The 18,049-nt window shown below is 38.9% G+C and overlaps 1 long non-coding RNA gene across 1 annotated transcript in view; it reads left to right on the top strand.

Moving 5' to 3' along the window:
• Positions 1–18,049, top strand: part of LOC140627662 (uncharacterized) — a 527,802-nt gene that overhangs the window by 447,591 nt on the left and 62,162 nt on the right. The gene's annotated exons all lie outside the window — the stretch shown is intronic.

The following is an 18,049-nucleotide window of genomic DNA, read 5'->3' as shown; positions in this document are numbered from 1 at the left end:
CATCGATGCATAAATATTTATAATTGTTATACCTTGTTGGATTGCTCCCATTATGATTATGCAGTGTCCTTCTTTGTCTCTTGTTACAGTCCTTGATTTAAATCTATTTTGTCCATTATAAGTATTGCTCACCAGCTTTCATTTCACTTCTATTTGTATAATAAATACTTTTCCATCTCCTCATATTCAATCCACAGGTGTCTTTAGGTCTGAAATGAGTCTCTTGTACAGCATTTTTAGGTCTTGTGTTTTTATCCTTCTTGTCACCCTGTGTCTTTTGATTGGAGAATTTAGTCCATTTACATTCGAAGTAATTTTTGATAAGTACTTATTGCCCTTTCTTGCTTGCTTTATGGTTGCTTTTGCAGTTTATCTCTGATGTTTCTTCTCTTGTTTTCTCTCATGCTTTGCTGGCTTTCTTTAGTGATAAACTTGGGTTCATTTCTCTCTCTCTCTCTCTCTCTCTCTTTCTCTCTCTCTCTCTCTCTCTCCTCTCTCTCTCCCTCTTCATATCTGTTACTGGTTTTTTATTTGTGGTTACCATTAGGTTTGTATATAACATCTAACACATATAGCAGTCTATATTAAGGTGATGGTCACTTAAATGTGAATCCATTCTAAAAGCACTACATTTTTACTCTTCTCCCCCCACATTTTAGGTATATGGAGTCATACACATTTTTTGGTGAATCATTTGGCTGATTTTTATATACTTAATTTTATTGCTTTTGTGCTTCTTATTTTTCTTGCTTCTGCTTATGGTCTTCCTTTTCCACTCAGAAAGTCTCCTTTAACATTTCTTGTAAGGCTGGTTTAGTGGTGATGAATACCTTTAACTTCTGTTTGTCTGAGAAACTCTTTATCTCCCCTTCTATTCTGAATAATAGCCTTGCCAGCTACGGTATTCTTGGTTGCAGGCTTTCCTTTCAGCTTGATTATATTATGCCAATTCCTTCTGGCCTGCAAAGTTTTGTTGGGAAAAAAAAAATGATAGCTTTATGTGGTTTCCCTTGTATGTAACTGTTTTCTTTTTTGCTGCTTTTAGAATTTTCTCTTTATCACTGCTTCTTGCCATTTTAATTACTGTGTATCTTGGTGTGGACCTCCTTCAGTTGATCTTGCTGGAGACTAACTATGCCTCCTGGATCTGGATTTCTTTTTCTTCCCCAGATTCAGGACATGTTCAGCTGTTATTTCTTCAAATACATTTTCTGCACTCTTTTCTCTCTCTTCCTCTCTGAGACCCCTCTAACAAGTGCTCCTATTCTCTATGATGTGTCTGAGTTCCTTTAATCTGTTTCATTTATTTATTTATTTTTCTCAACTGCTCAGTTTGATTGCTTTCTATCTCTGTCCTCCAGGTCACTGATCCATTCTTCTGCTTCCTCTACTATTTATTCTATCCAGTGATTTTTTATTTTTATTTTTTTTAAGATTTTATTTATTTATTTACTCATGAGAGACACACAGAGAGAGGCAGAGACACAGGCAGAGGGAGAAGCAGGCTCCTCGCAAGGAGCCCGATGCGAGACTCAGTCCCCAGACCAGGATCATGCCCTGAGCCAAAAGCAGACCCCCAACCACTAAGCCACCCAGGTGTTCCATATCCAGCAATTTTTAAAATTCCAGTTATTGAATTCTTCATCTCAATTTGAAAATTGTTCTTTTTTTATGTTTTCCATCTCTTTAAGGGTGCCACTGAGATCCCCCACTCTCTTCTCAAATCCAGTATCTTTATGATCATGACTTTAAATTCTGTATCAGATATATTACATATTATATATTGCTGTTCATTTATCTCTCTTGCTATGGTTATTGTCTTGTTCTTTCATTTGGGACATATTCCTCTATGTCCTCATTTTCTGTGACTCTCTGGGTCTGTTTCTGTGAGTTAGGAAAGTCAACTACATCTCCTGCTCTTGAAAGTAGTGACTTAATGAAGAGGAGGTCCTATAGTGCCCTATAGTGCAGTGTCCCCTGTTCATGAGCCACTGGCACTTCACGGTGACTCCTATGTGTGTTGTGTGTTACATGCACCCTATTATTGGTTGAGACTCATTAGCCTTTGGCCAGTCATGTGCAAAGGCTCCCTTTGCCTGTGGAGGGCAGGATTTCATACCTGTATTGTTAGTAGGACAGCCTGAGGCTGCCTTGGGCTTGGGTTGAGTCAAACTAGTCATTTTCTAGAACTGCATTTGCACCAAACTGTAGGACACCGTCTGTGTTTGTCCCCTGAGAACCTTTTATTTGTGGCCAGAAACTGCAATCAGACCAGATTTCTGCATTCAACCCAATGCTGTGGCTGCTGTCAGACTGCTATGTGTGGTTATCTTCCCCTCTCCCCAGGGCAGGAGTGGTGCTGGCCCATTTCAGGGCTGCCTGCACAATGCCATTTCAGGGCTGCCTGCACAATGCCTTGCTTGTGGCACCACATTGGATGGACTCTTCACAAGGGTGTGTTTAGAGGTCAGCACCACAGGAGAACACGGGGTTGAGACTAGCTATTAGCAAGCCAGATGGAGAGTGTCCACATTGTACTGGTTCCAGCAGTTGCCCAGGGAATCAGGGTAGGGGAGGAAATGGTACCCACCAGCACTTTTTTCTTGGAGACATCTCCCAAAGATCTTTGCCCTTCTAGCTCTGAAATTAGTAAATAAATCTCCTTTCCATATACCCCAGGCATTTTTCAAGCTACTACTTCTATGCTGTATCTCAGGGGGGCTATGTGTTATACTGTCTCTTTAAGGGCAGGGACTCTCAGTATCCTCTTGCCCTCTGGCTCTTTCAGAGCCAAGCCCACTGATTTAAAAAAAAAAAAAAAAGATTTTATTGATTTGAGAGAGAATGAGAGAGTGTGAGCACAGTGGGGGGCAGGGGACGTGCAGAGGGAGAGGGAGAAGCAGACTCCCCAGTGAGCAGGAGGCCCAACATGGGGCTCGATCCCAGGATCCTAGCGTCATGACCTAAGCTGAAGGCACTTAACTGACTGAATTACCCAGGTGCCCCAAGCCTGCTGATTTTTTTTTAAGTTTCATGTGTTACATCCTACTGATTGTTAGAACTGGCACAATTAAGCCCCACTGGTTTTCAATGACAAATGTTATAGGGACTTATTTCCCAGTTAGATTCCTGGTGTACCCTGTGTAGGGTCTGCTCCTTGCCCTCCTCCATGCTTCCAGGGCCTCTCTCTCTCAAGAAGAGTGTTACAGGTCTGTTTGGCTCCAGACCACATCTCTACCCTTCCTACCCTCTTCGATGTGGCTTCTTCTCTACAACTTACTGTGCAGAGTCTCATCTGCCACTCTTCAGGTCACCTTCTGCATTATTTACACTGATGTAAATAGGTATATCTGTGGGACAGGTTGACTCAAGGACCTCCTACTCTGCTAGGTTTCTTGGAAGTTCTCAAGAGTACCTATTATCTTTTAACGGTACTTATTTCACTAATTTCACTAGTTGGCATTTCCTGTGTATTACGAGCAGAGACCCTTCCTGAAATTCTCTACATTATTCTTTGTTTTATTTGAAGAACAATAAGCATGTCTTCTTCCTTTTCAGGGAGCAGCCCTCTAAGTATTTGAAGGGAGTGTTCTTGCAATCTTGCATGTCGTTCTTGGCTAAACAAAACATACCAAACATACCAAAAGACACCAATTCCAATGAATTACTATGACTATTTGGACCACTACAGTTGAGGAAGAAAATAAGAGATCATGTTCAGGCTCTTTCAAAGAGTGATGCCACTAGTTGTTGAAGTCTGTCAGGATCCCACGGAAGAGAATAGCATTTATTTCCCATTCTGTATTATGAATAGAGACTGTGATTTGGTATATTTAGATGTGGTCTAACCTGTAGCATACTTGACATTCTACACAAAATGAAATTACTCTTTTAATATGCCAATATCTAAAAGGAGTTAAATTTTATCACATTGTTAGCCTGGAACAAATTTGTAGTCAATGAAAATGTCAAGGCTTTTATTTCCCTGTAACATGGTTTTTGGATCATGGCTTATTATATAATGTATCTATTGCTGGAAGGCTTGGAAAATCTCCCAATTGTGCAAATTGAGAATAAATATAATGAGATGAGGTTAAGGAAATAAATGTCAGCTTTCTATTTAGCTTTAACAGAATTATCATGCAGCACTGCAGAATAGGTGAGAATTGAATTCACTTTTGTTCATATGAAAATTATTTTGAGTGTGTTCAAACATCGGAAAATATGCCAAGATTTTCAAGGGGAAAGCTGTGTTTACATGTTTAATCTTTAGCTTACGCTTACCTAGCAGAAAACATGAAACAATTCTACTATGCTAACATTTTTTTCATAAAATTTTGCTGTCCTAAAACATGTATTTATTTTTCCTTCCATGTGGTTCTCCAGCCTTTACTGTGAATGAAGGCAATTTTTAGGGAGAAATAGCAAACTGTAAAACTGCAAACATTTAACCTAATGCAAAAGATCTTTCAGAGGCTTATTCTTTAATTAAATAAATACTTGCTTCAGGTGTGACAGATGCTTGGAAGCCTTTGAAAATGTTTCAGAGAGTGCAATAAGCTAGAGCCACAGCAGCCCTATAGTCTAAGGTGATAGATAACTCTTGAAAAGAGAAAAGCTGCTACAAAGTAGAAAATCAAGGTAGACATTGGTGAGGGGAAAAAATCAGAATACACTGGTTTCCACGGATCAAAACAGTTTCTTACTTCAACACATTCCAAGTCACTCCTATTCCATAAAGCATTTACTCAAGAGAAAGTCACCGTCGTCGTCCCAAGAACACCGCCTTCCTAAATTTGGGAAATGAATGCGTTTGACAATTGGCCACAGAGTTTTAATTAAAAAGACTCATGATGGGATGCCTGGGTGGCTCAGGTTGAGCGTCTGGCTTCGGCTCAGGGTGTGATCCGGGGTCCCAGGATCGAGTCCCACGTCGGGCTCCCTGCATGGAGCCTGCTTCTCCCTCTGCCTGTGTCTCTGCCTCTCTCTTTCTACGTCTCTCATGAATAAATAAATTTTTTTAAAAAAGATTCATGATGATTTTAGAAAATCATAAAAATTCTAACATTCTTTATAGAAAAGTCTCTAGAAATAGTTTGCCCAGAATTCATCCCTTCTGCAGTAATGTGAATTCTACCCAAAAAGAAGGAACCCTTGCCTACTCTCAGTGGCCCACCATCCTCAGGAGGAGGACTGGGCAATCAGAACTTTTTCTCACAACTTCATAAAACTCCAACAGAGGTGAACAGACCATAGCAGGCAGCAGCAACAAGAACAGTGATTTATATAAGTTTCCAGTCACGGAACAGAGAGGAACAATAGCATGCAGCTGTGTTCCTCAGAGAGCACTTCTGGTGCATTCGGACCCCGAGGGGTGACAGGATGGGCTAAGCATCTGAGTGACTTTACAGATCTGTGTTACACCAGAGGAGGTGGCTGCCACCTGTCTGTTCCATCAGAAGACTCCAGGAAGAATCAGGGGCTCAGCCCTCCTCCCGCAAAGAGCCATGGGTTCTCAGTGAGTTGGCTTAGGAACCGCATTGATTCTCCTCAGTGTGTTGAAGAAGCTTGGTGTTCATTTAAACATTGCAGTACAGCAGCCAGACCAAAAGCAGAGACAAAGATACATTTTCCCACCATGTACGTATAATAGGTTTAGGTGTATATGTAATATGGAGATAGCTATATTTTTGGAAGGAGCTAGAAGGTGAGGAACTCAAGCAGCCCAGTGAACTTGAGGAAATACATCTCAGTAAATGCTAATTGAACATTAAAACAAAGCACTTTGCAATTAGACAGATTTATGAGGTATTCGTGCCTTATCCAAATTCCCATTTCCTGAAGGTTATACTAGAGAAACATTTAATGAAGCTTTTTATATTAGGCAGACCCGGCATTTATTATCAGAGACTGTGCACTGTACAGGGAATTAAGGACAGCCATTCCTTAGGAAAGGTTTGGCCTCGAGCCACTTCGAACTTCGGGGATCTCGCCTCTTGCACAGGATGGGGAGCTCACTCCCAGAACAGGAGAGATCAACATTGCAGTAACCATTGGTAGAGTGGTTCTGAAGAAGAAAAAAACTGCTTTCTGACTGATTGCCTTGAAGGAAAAAAGAACCTATTTTTGTGCATCATTTACCAATCATGCCATACAAGCGTTTATTTTTAGTACATTTTATTTTTTCATAAAATTGCTAATGCCAAAGCTTTGTATTAAAATAAATAATAAAATTTTAAAAATGGATATACATGTGTATGTATCTCAAATTCTTCACATTGCTTGTAGTTGACTTACAGATCTAACCTTGATGTTAGATCCCTTCTGTCTAACTCAGGAAAAGCCATACGTAATTGATAAGACTGGTCTCACCTTCAGAGTTAGCTGAGGCAGTCTAGCCAATGGGGGAAAAAATGATAGTTTTATCCATTTTTTATTTCCTATCTTCAGACACAACCTACTAAGGATGTTGTCATTTTGGAGTTTTTTTGTTTTTTGTTTTGTTTGTTTTGTTTAAGAGAAGATGGAGGGGTAGAGGAAGAGGAAGGAGAAAGAATCTTAAGCAGGCTCCATGCCCAGTGCAGAGCCTGAAACAGGGCTCGGTTTCATGACCCTGAGATCATGACCTGAGCTGAAATCAAGAGTCAGACACTTAACCAACCAAGCCACCCAGGCATCCCAGAATGTTTTTTTTTGTTGTTGTTGTTGTTTTTCCCAGAATGTTTTTAATATTTAGATGAAGGAGTGATTGCTCCTTGCCCTGTATTCTTATTGTACATTGAATCTCCCTCTATTGGGGCACCCGGGTGCCTCAGCGGTTGAGCATCTGCCTTCAGCTTGGGTCGTGATCCCAGGGTCCTCCCCACAGGGAGCCTGCTTCTCCCTCTGCCTGTGTCTCTGCTTCTCTCTCTGTGTCTCTCTTGAAAAAATAAATAAAATCTTAAAAAAAAAAAAGCTAATCTCCCTCTATTAAAACACATACCATATTTTTCCATTTCTGTCTTCCTTGTTAAATTAAGAGCTCTTTGGGTGACTGGGGACATGAAAAAAATATTTGTTGCGTTAAGTCCTTTAAAACAGCAAATCCTCCACAAAGGATTCTAGCCTCACAAAAATGCTACATGATAGGTTTTATCATTTCAATTTGGTTAATGAGACACAGACTCAAAAAAGACCAAGTTACCTGCTCAAGATCATACCACACACACATAGTTAATTTCAAACTGAAAACCAATTCTGCCAAAAATCACCAGTGGAGACCTTTCCACCACCACCATGGACCATGTATGTTCATCTTAGTCTTCTCAGGAACTCCCCTGTGTTGATCTAGGATTAAGATAATTTCAACTAGTATTTAGTAAATATCTTGTCAGTTTTTCAACTTATGAAAAGATAGGACACGGTGCTTTCTATTTACTCATAATAGATCTAGTCCAGGAGTTTTTATGAAGTTTCACTCTCAGAGATGGTATAGTGATGCAGTAGTTATTTATTGCTGTGTAACAAATTATCCCAAAATGTAATGGCATTTGTTGCCTCGCCGTTTCTGTGAGTCAGGAATCCTGCATGGTTTACATGACATTGTCTGGCGTAGGCTTTCTCGTGAGGCTGCAGTCACCTTGGACATCAGTCTGAGACTGATCTTTCTCATGTTTTTTGGAAGAATGGTGGGATCCAGATTCTCATGAGCCATTTGAAGATCTCAGTTCTTTATTGGTGGCTGGTAGGAAACTGCCCTCAGTTCCTTGTCATATGGGAGTCTCCATAGGGCAGCTCACCAGTTACCTGATTGAAACAAGTGAGAAGAACCAGACAGAGAGGCCCACAGAATAGAAGTCAGTCTTTCGTAACAACCTCCAAAGTGCTACATTTACACGTTGCAGGTCTGTTCCTGAGTAGCTAAGTATTACTTCTAGCCCACACTCAACAAGAGGGGATTACACAGGCATGGAGGTGAGGAAGCAGGGGTCACTGGCAGTCATCTCTGAAGGCTGCTTGCAATGATGAATAGGGGAAGGGAGAGTTTGGAACCGTCTGTGTGGAGGAGGGCAATCACAGTTCCCCATCTATGAAAGAGTTGAGTGAATTTTTTCAGATTGTAATTCCATCTGACACTCAATTGGCTATATTGAAAGTTGCCTCTTAAGCAGAATTATATGGATGCCTTTAAATAATACACAAGCATCTTCCTTGCAAGGTCTTTTTAAAAATCATTTACTATAAACCTGGGCATTATGCAAATTAAGTCAGCCCTCTGATTGCCTGCCACTGTTGAGATGTCAACAGTGTGAAAGAGCGGGCACTGCATCCTGACCTCCAGCTCTGAAAACTTTAAATAAATGCGAGAAAAGTGTATGTGTGCATAGAATATAATATGAAAAAATAAACCACCTAGTTTTTTATCTCAACACTGCACAGTTCAAACTTTATCTTCAACTCTGTGCAAAGCCACTTTTCATGAGTGACAAAGAATATTAGATTAGAAAGTTTCAAAATCTGTCCCCCCAAGGTTTTCAATAAGATCAGCCTAGAAACCACACACTAATGATGACAGAATCAAGGTTTATAAGGTCCATTTTAAACTAGTCTGACTTTAAGTCATTTTACAAAGACAAAAGCCTCATTATCTTTTACCGCTTATGCTTCTAAACCTCTAATGTATGTATTACTTTTCTATACATTATTAAATTTCATTCTAAATGGAAAACATTAATATTTTAACTCCACAGTTTAAGTGGTATTAATACTAATGTTGTGATTCTACTTTTTAAAGGGCAAACTTTTCAAGTTCAATTTCAATCTTTTTAACTTTTATTTCTGCACTGCTTGGAAAGAACAGTTTGGTGGCATGAATTATCCTGAGAGTAAGGTAATGAGAAGCCAACTTAGGTCTAAACTTCAGTGCGTTTGGGGAGTTCTTTGAAGCTGCATCCCTACTATGTGAGAGATTCGTGACAGTTCAAACACAGGTGTGACATGGAGCAGGGAAGGCTGGACTCGAGCAAGGCACATATTTTCCACCTCCTTGTCTGCCCGTCTGAACAGTCCTTGCCCTACTGTTCCCTTTGTTGTGGTTTCATCACCTCTGCAGTGGATACAGGGCTCTGCCTAAGAAGAGCCCTTTGAGCTCCTTCACTGTGTTTTGCACTTCAAATACTCACCCTGAGAAAGCCAGTGTAAATGCACGAGACTAAATGAATGAGTAAAACTTGGGTACTTTTATTCCCCCTTTAATTCATAAAGAGACGTTGCAAACCAGTTATTTAAAACTTGTGAATCCCAAGAACCTGTTGCTGTGTCCCTTCTCCACGGCTCCTTAATATGCAGTGTCTACTAGCATTTAGCACAGTTCGTTGGAACTATCCTGTATTTGTATGGCCAACCCTACAGCTGGGGGAAGATGTTCAGCATCTTTAGGCCCCAGCACATAATACAGTGCAGTGCCTGGCACTCACCAGACGCTCAAACACTGTAAACCCCCACCACCAACCATAACATATGCTTATGTTATTGACAATAACAATAATAGCACAAGGATGCCTCGATTTCCAGAGCAACTGGAGTAGTATTTTGACCTTGGAAGGAGGATAGTTTCTTTTTCTTTTCTTTCTTTTCAAATTTTTATTTAAATTGTAGTCAGTTAATATACAGAGCAGTATTGGTTTCAGGAGCAGAATTCAGTGATTCATCACTAGTAAACACACCAGTGCTCACCGTAAGTGCCCTTCTTAATACTTACCACCCATCTAGCTGCCTCCTCTTGCAAGGCATGTTAACTAGGTTTTCCCAACTTTAGCCACAGAAAGCTCCCCGCCCCCCTCCCGTTTATCTCAAACACTGAGGATATTCATGAGAGTAAAGAGCCTGCAGAATGACCATCAAGAGGCCACTGTGCTGCAGAGGTACTTAGCTGGGATTGCCCATGGAGATCCCCTGGGAGAACCGGACCCCAGTAGAGCCAGAAGTGTGGAGATAAGAGTTAAAAACCATTCTGACCAACCATGCTTCTGTTGTTCTCCTGGCTGTCAGAACTTGTTAGTTCTTACTACTTTTCTTCTTGGTCTCCCTGTTATATTTTCCCTTGTCTCCAACACAATGGGCCTCTCCTCTGCCAAGATTTCCAAACTATGGGTCCAGAATGTACATGTGAGAACCCACCTGAGTGTGTCTGCTCAACAGGGCAATGGCTGATGAAGCATTCCTCACAGGGGGACGTGCTTGCGTGCAGGCACCTAGAGTATAGGCCACATGATGATTTTGTTTGGGCTCTCATGCTCTTAGCCAGATTTTTGTAAGGCAAGTTGTAGTTATGTAGCCAAGCCATGGTTACGTCATCTCTTATGGAGCAATTACCATAATAATGCTGAGCAAAGAAAAGGAGAAGAAAGAAAGAAATCATCCAAAACCTAACCATTGACAACAGCAAACATTTCAATGCTCATGGTTCTATAAATAAAAAAGAATGGAACATTATTAGATCTATTCACCATTTAAAGACAGTTGATTTTGTCTCCGTAACGACAAACTGAATTGGAAACTGTTCAGCTGAATAAGCAAAATATTTTAAACACTCACATGATCCTAAAGAGTAAGGCAAATTAATAATTTTGACTAATTTTCATTGAATCAAGTAAATCCAATGAGTAACTTTGTCATAGTGTATAGTTTAACATATAGGTGAACTCATGACCCCTGAAATCATTCTTGATTAAGAACTTTTGAAAACCTTGTATACATACACTGGATGACTAGATTAGCTTGAAAGAAGCTTTGATGATTTAATGTAGATATGCTCTTGTTATTCTTTCAAATACCATTTGAGAAAGACCAGATAGTGTAATGTGGGTTTCATCTCAGTTTGTATCTACTTCCTTTCAAAGCATTTAATCTCTGATGGCAATTCATGCATTACTGGACTTAGTGTCTGCATGAGTAGATCCGGTGAGGGAGATAGAGGGATAATGTACCATCCTCTATTAGACCACTCCGGCTTATTAGAACAGGACCCTAAGCCATTATTGGAGAACTTTAGAAAGGTTATACTCTGGGAACCCCTCAATTTATGTGAGTTTGAATGGGACAGAGTTATGAACCACTGACTGATGGATGTTTGCCAACATTAGCTGCATCTAATTTGAAATGATTGCAGAACTATAAATCAGCAGCACATGTTATATTGACTTCCTTTGTTTTAGTCAGTTTTTTTTCTTAAACCAGCAACTCCATGTACATCCATGCTAAATTGTACCCCATATGATGGGATATGCCCAACTTTCAATGCTAGGGTTTTTTTTTCCGCTCAAAACAGACATTGTTCAAGCACTGATTTGGGCTGTCCCAACTTGGATTTTTGTTACTGTTGTTCAGGAAGAAGATTGAGCTTCTAGCCAGGTCTAAGTCATCTAAGACCTGCTGGCTGTGGCTGTGAGAAACATTATCAGACAAAACGTGACCCTATTTGCAGCTACATACTTAACAGACCAGGCAAAGCCTTTTTGCTCATAGCATGCCAAGCAGGATGCCCCATCAGTTCATGAAAGATAATAGGTTACAATCCAAATTAGAATACAGATCTTAAATTCTGTCATAAATGTATTACCCACCAAAGAATGTTACCAGAACATGCCAAATCTTTATGTTCTGGTCAGATTAAGTAATGGAATTACCTCCCCTAGACATGAATTCAGCAGAAGAGAACACTTATTTCCCACCATATGATGTGTGTGTATATGTGTGTGCATGCGTGTGTGTCCATTACAGGAGTTGATGTTGAGACAGTTGATGTTTGAATGTGAGCAGTTTATGTGAGATGTGATCTTAAGAAACATCAGTGAGAGAGAGGGGAAGTAACGTAAAGGAAGAAGCTAAGAAAGGGTGTTTTTTTCCAGCAAGTTCCCAGGGTGGGCAACTGAAGTTTAATTCTCCTGACTGTGTCTGGGAGGCAGTGCATAACACAAGCTTTGGAGCTCTCACCCCCTTGAGAAGAGGAGGCTGACACTGTTGGCCATCAGTGCCCATCAGCCATTGGCTGGGGCCCATGTGGGAGGCATTAATCCCCTGGCCCATCCGGCACCCTGTGTGCTCAGCCAGAGTAGGCTCTGGTGGCCAGAGAAGGCCCTCAGCCAAGGAGACACAGGTGCTGGGAGCTGAGACACTGGAAAACAGACCAGAGCAGGGTGGATGAAATCATACAGGCTAAGGGCATATGGGCAGGATATCTGTTTATATCTCTATTTATATCTGTATGTATGTCTATGTGTCTGTATCTATATCATATATATCAATAGGTCTCTATAATATCTCTTTATGTCTATCCATAGCTATATCTGTATTTACAGTTGTACCTATATCTGTAGATATACGTGTGTATGTATTTATCTACGTGCTGATTGTGACTTTGCAAAACAAAAATCCCCCAATTGTATCTAAAATGTCCAGATTTTACAAAACACTTTCATGAACAAAGCTACATATCAATGATACAAAATGAGCTCTAAAACCTAATCAGTTATAAATTGATGGATTCATATGTGAACTGAACAACTAAGCAAGTAATGTATGAAAGAACACTTCGACCACAGGAAAGTCATACCAGAGCTATCAGTTATCTAGCAAGTAATGAGAAGGTTAATCCTGTGTGACAAAGCATGTGACAAACTTATTTACATCCACCTAAGCCTTCATTATTAAATGGAAAAGACTGAATATGGGTTAATGCTGTTTTAGAAAAAGTAGAAACCATAAGGTCTCCTCTCAGATCACAACAGAATTAAACTAGAAACCAATAATAAAAAGGTGACTGGAAAATTTCAAAATACGTGGATTAAACAACACACTTCTAAAGAACACAACAGGTCAAAGAAATGACAAAATATTTTGAACTCCATAAAAATGAAAATAAAACTTATCAAAATGCATGGGATGCAGTGAAGACAGTGCTTAGAGAAAAATGTATAGCATGGGACGTATATATTAATTAATTCTGTTGTGGTCTGAGAAGAAGAAAGATTGAAAATCAACAGTCTATTTCACATTATGAAACTAGAAAAAGAGGAGCAAATTAAATCCAATGTGACCAGAAAAAAAATGGAGAGATCAATGAAATTCAAAATGAAATCAATAGAGAAAACCATTGAAACTAAAATCTGGTTCTTCAAAAATATCAATACAAGCAATAAGCTTCTACCCAGGCTAAGAAAAAAAGAGATGTAATACAAATTAATGATGTCAGAAATGAAAGAGGGGATATCATTACAGATCTATGGACATTGACAAGCTAATAAAAGAACATGATGGACATCTCTGTGCTCACAAATGTGATAACCTAGATGAAACAGGACAATTCTGTTGTGTCTTTAACAGGAAGAAAGAGATGGTCCAAATAGGCCTAAAACTGTTAGAGACGTTGAATAAAAAAAATTAACAACCTTCCAAAACAGAAAGCATGAGGCCCAGATCAATTCATTGGTGAATTCAACCAAATATTATGAAGGAATCTTACCAGTTTCCTACAATCCCTTTCAGAGGACAGAAACAGAAGGATACTTCCTAACTCATTCTGAGGCCAACATTTCCCTAATACCAAAACCAGGCAGAGATATTACAAGAAACCTACAGATAAATAATCTCCCATGAACATAGATGCAAAAATCTTTAAGGAAATATTAGCAAATCAAATCCAAAAAACCATAAGAAGAATTGTATCGTTGACCAAGTTCGATTCATCCCAGCATTGAGTCCAGTTCGACATTCCAAAATCACTCAGTGTAATCCGGCACATCAACAGGCTAAAAAAGAAGAATCACATAATCATAACAGATGCAGAGAAAGCATTCAACAAAACCCAACACTCTTGCGTGATAAAAACTCTCAATACAGTAGAAATAGGGGAAAGCCTCCTCAGCTTGATGAAGAATGTCTACAAAAAGGCAAAATAAAAGAATAAAGATTAAAATGAAAATTGCTAAAATAGCATAAACGATAAATAGATATAAACATTATTTCTTTGAAATTAACTGTATATAGTTACATCTGTGTACTATTTACAATGATATATGCATCTCTATATATCGTAACTATATACACACATTTACAGTGATCTATACTCATAATGATGTAAAATCAATTTATAAATGATGATATTATGGAATCATTGTGATTGGTATAAGTATACATGTATTTCTAGAAAGATGGATGAGGGAAAATTTGAGAACACAAAAAATGAATGAGGTTATGGATAAAAGCAACAATGTGATCACAGACATTAAAGGGATTAAAATAATTACAAGAGCATATTTGCTGCATTACTATTGCAATACATAGGAGAATTCTGAAGGGAATGGTGGATTTCCTGCAAAGAAAATCCCAACTTGCTTTCCAAAGAGGCAGAAAACTGAATCTACAAATAATTAAGGAAGGTGTTGAAAAGGTAATTTAAAGAGATGCTAGGTTACAAAATAATACACATTGGGCTCAGATGTAATAATATACATCAGGCTTTACAGCTGAGGTTTATTTGAGCTTTAAGGTATAAATCATTTCTATGAAATGAAAACTTTTCTAGGCTATAGAAAAAGTTGGAAAACAGCCCACTTTCATGATGGTAGCATAGTTTTAGTGCTCAAGCTTGCTAAGGCACAAAATAATTGAAAAAAATATAGAATAATTGTGAATAATTATCATGCATAACTAGATCCAAACATTCTAAATAGATTTTTAGTCTAAAGAGTCGAAAGTATTCAAGGTGACTGATACATTTAATCCAGGATGGACATGACTGAAGATCTTTTGTTCCAACACGTTAAAGGAGAAAACTGTTTATATTCATGGTGACTGGTGATGGAAAGGCATTTGATAAATTCGGCAGCTATTCCTAAAAAAAGTCTAAGAACTGGAACAAAATGATGTAATCATGACATGGACTAGTTACTACCAGTTACCATGATAAAGAAAGAACCGATGAACTATTTCTACTAAAATCAAGGAAAAGACAGGGATGCACACCATCCCCACTCATATTTAACATTGCTTTGGAAATTCCCATTAAAACACAAAGACCTAAGAAATTAAATAATCATTATATTTATTTTTAAAGTCACAGATATGCTTCGTATGCAGATGCTAATACTATATATCTAAGAAAAAAAGTAAGAATTCACAAGATAAACTAATAAGGTAAACAAGACTAGTCATATTCAACAATTTTCTCCCTATTCTAGCCATATCCAATGGGAAATTAGGAAAAATACGTTTCTTTCTTAATAGCAGAAACTACAGAATGATTAAGAAAAATACATTATAATTATATTATATACATATATATATTTAGTCATTCTGTATATTCATTTAATGATATATAGTGCATATACAGTATAGTCTAACATTTCTATATAACTGTATTTCTAGACATTGTGTATTATACTATTACATATGTAAAATATAAATTCAAGAGTTTTGTGTTCATATTAAAGGAAAGAGCCATGTCCTTAATAGGTATTGGGAAAAAATGATGCTTCAAAATCAGTATATGAATTTGATACAGTTCAAATGGCATTTTTTTTAACAGGGTAGAAATAAGGTAACCAGGGCGCCCTTATGCCCAGCCCTCGTGGCTGCAGCCTGAAAACCCATGTTTGCTGCACCGCAGCTCCCCCTGTCCAGTCCAGTCCAGCGGAACCTCCCTAGTTCCTTTCTTCCCACCACCAGGGTGAAAGGGAGGAGGACGGTGATGGAGGAGGCAGGAGGGCACGTGGGCCTGACAGCGTGCAGGGTGTCTGCGGGCCCCCAGTGTAGGCCACTGTGCCTCAGAACGTTTCAATTTAAAATACTTGTGGAAAAAAAAAAAAAAACTTGTGGGAGGGGATCCCTGGGTGGCTCAGTGGTTCAGCGCCTGCCTTTGGCCCAGGGCGTGATCCTGGAGGCCCAGGATCGAGTCCCACGTGGGGATCCCTGCATGGAGCCTGCTTCTCCCTCTGCCTCTCTCTATCATGAATAAATAAATAAAATCTTTTAAAAATAAATAAATAGATAGATAAATAAATAAATAAATAAATAAATAAATAAATAAATAAATAAATAAAATAGAATAGAATAGAATACTTGTGGGAAATGAACAGGAGCAGAGAAAGTCAAGAAAACCATGGCACTTAACCACGTACTCGAAGAGGGCAAGCCTATAAACCCTAAAAGGCAGTATTAAGACGTGCTCCCTCTTCCCACTGCTTTTACTCACTACTGTTTTGTGTCGTATGGCCACAGCCTTGGCACTTGGCGGGCAACTTTTTCTTGTCCCTTCCCGGTTGGTAGCAGAAAGCGGAAAGTGGCACCGTGACTGATGGTGAAATCCGCGCTGGGATTCCGCAGAGTGCTTTCGAACTTAGACCATGACTCCTGCTGCACTCTCTCTTCACTCCTGATGAAGATTCGCCCTTTTGGAGTTTCTTGTTTGTTTTTTTGGTTAGTATTGTTTTTAAAAGTGTAATTTATGTCCTGTTTGCAGCATATTTGGTCTACATGAGTATTTTTTTAAGGAGAGAGAGTGCATCTGTTAATCATTTGGCATCAGGCACAAGATAGTGTGTTTTAGGAAGCCTGATAATAAATACTTCCATCTGGAGCTGCATGCTCTGTCCTCCTCATGCTAAACTGCGAAGTTTTGCTCAATTCTTAGCACTGTGATACATCTCAATAAGGTGAATATTATTCCCTTTGTAGTAGAAATAACTTCAAATCAAATCCTTTTTTTATTACATTTTTTTCAGTGCACGATAGGGTTCTTTTAAAATATTATTCTGGATTTTATATATCAGCAAAGCCAGATATTTCCAGTCTATTATTGTATATATATAAAAAATACACATTTAAAATTCTGATCCCTTTGATACTTGAACTAATATGAAATAAATGGATAAAAATTTTTTTAAATTTATTTTAAAGATTTTACTTATTTATTCATGAGACACACACACACACACACACACACACACACAGAGGCAGAGGGAGAAGCAGTCTCCGTGCAGGGAGCCCCACGTGGGACTCGATCCTGGGCCTCCAGGATCACGCCCTGGGCCAAAGGCCGGCACTTAACCGCTAAGCTATGTAGGCATCCCAGTATAAAAATTTTTTTAAAGCACTAGTTTTATTTATGTTTGTTAACACACAGTGTTATGTTCATTTCAGGTGTACAATATAGTGATTCAACAATGCTGTACGTGACTGTGCTCATCATAAGTGTGCTCTTCATCCCCATCACCTATTGCACCCGTCCCCCATCCAATCCCCTCCAGGAACCACCAGTTTGTCCTCTATGGTTAAGAGTCTCATTTTTTATTTGTCTCTTTTCTCCTTTATTCTTTTGTTTTCTTTCTTAAATTGCATATGTGAGTGAAATCATATTCCCTGACTTATTTCACTTAGTATTTTTTTAAAGATTTGATTTGTCTATTTGATGGAGAGCAAGAGCCAGAGAACACAAGCAGAGGTAACAGCAGAGGTGGGAGGAGTACACTCCTCTCTGAGCAGGGAGCCCGACATGGGCCTGGATCCCAGGACCCCACGATCATGACCTGAGTGATAGGACACGCTTAACCAACCGAACCACCCGGGCACCCTGTTTCACTGAGTATCATACCCTCCAGCTAAATCCAGGTTGTTGGAAATGGCAAGATTTTATTCTTATGGCCAAGTAATACTCCATTGTATATAAAATATTCCATCATATAAATATAAATAAGCATATGTGTGTGTGTATATATATTTTTTTCCCTTCAAATGACTGCTGCATTTATTTGCTTGATCAGTAATAGTCCTGGCAAAAATTAGTGAACTAACACTGACACAACTGTAATGAAATACTAATTTTAAAAATCCCTGATACCAAAAAAAAAAATTATATATATATATATATCCCTGATACCTTGAGGGGCCCCTGGATGGTTTAGTCGGAAGCACATGTGACTCTTGATCTCAGGGTTGTGAGTTTAAGCTCTACATCATGTGTAGAGATTACTTAAATAATAAACTTGAAAAAAACTTTTAAAAACGTTAGGGG

Source organism: Canis lupus, chromosome X, assembly GCF_048164855.1.
Source record: "Canis lupus baileyi chromosome X, mCanLup2.hap1, whole genome shotgun sequence".
NCBI lineage: Eukaryota > Metazoa > Chordata > Mammalia > Carnivora > Canidae > Canis > Canis lupus.
This window is presented reverse-complemented; position numbering and strand designations above follow the sequence as displayed.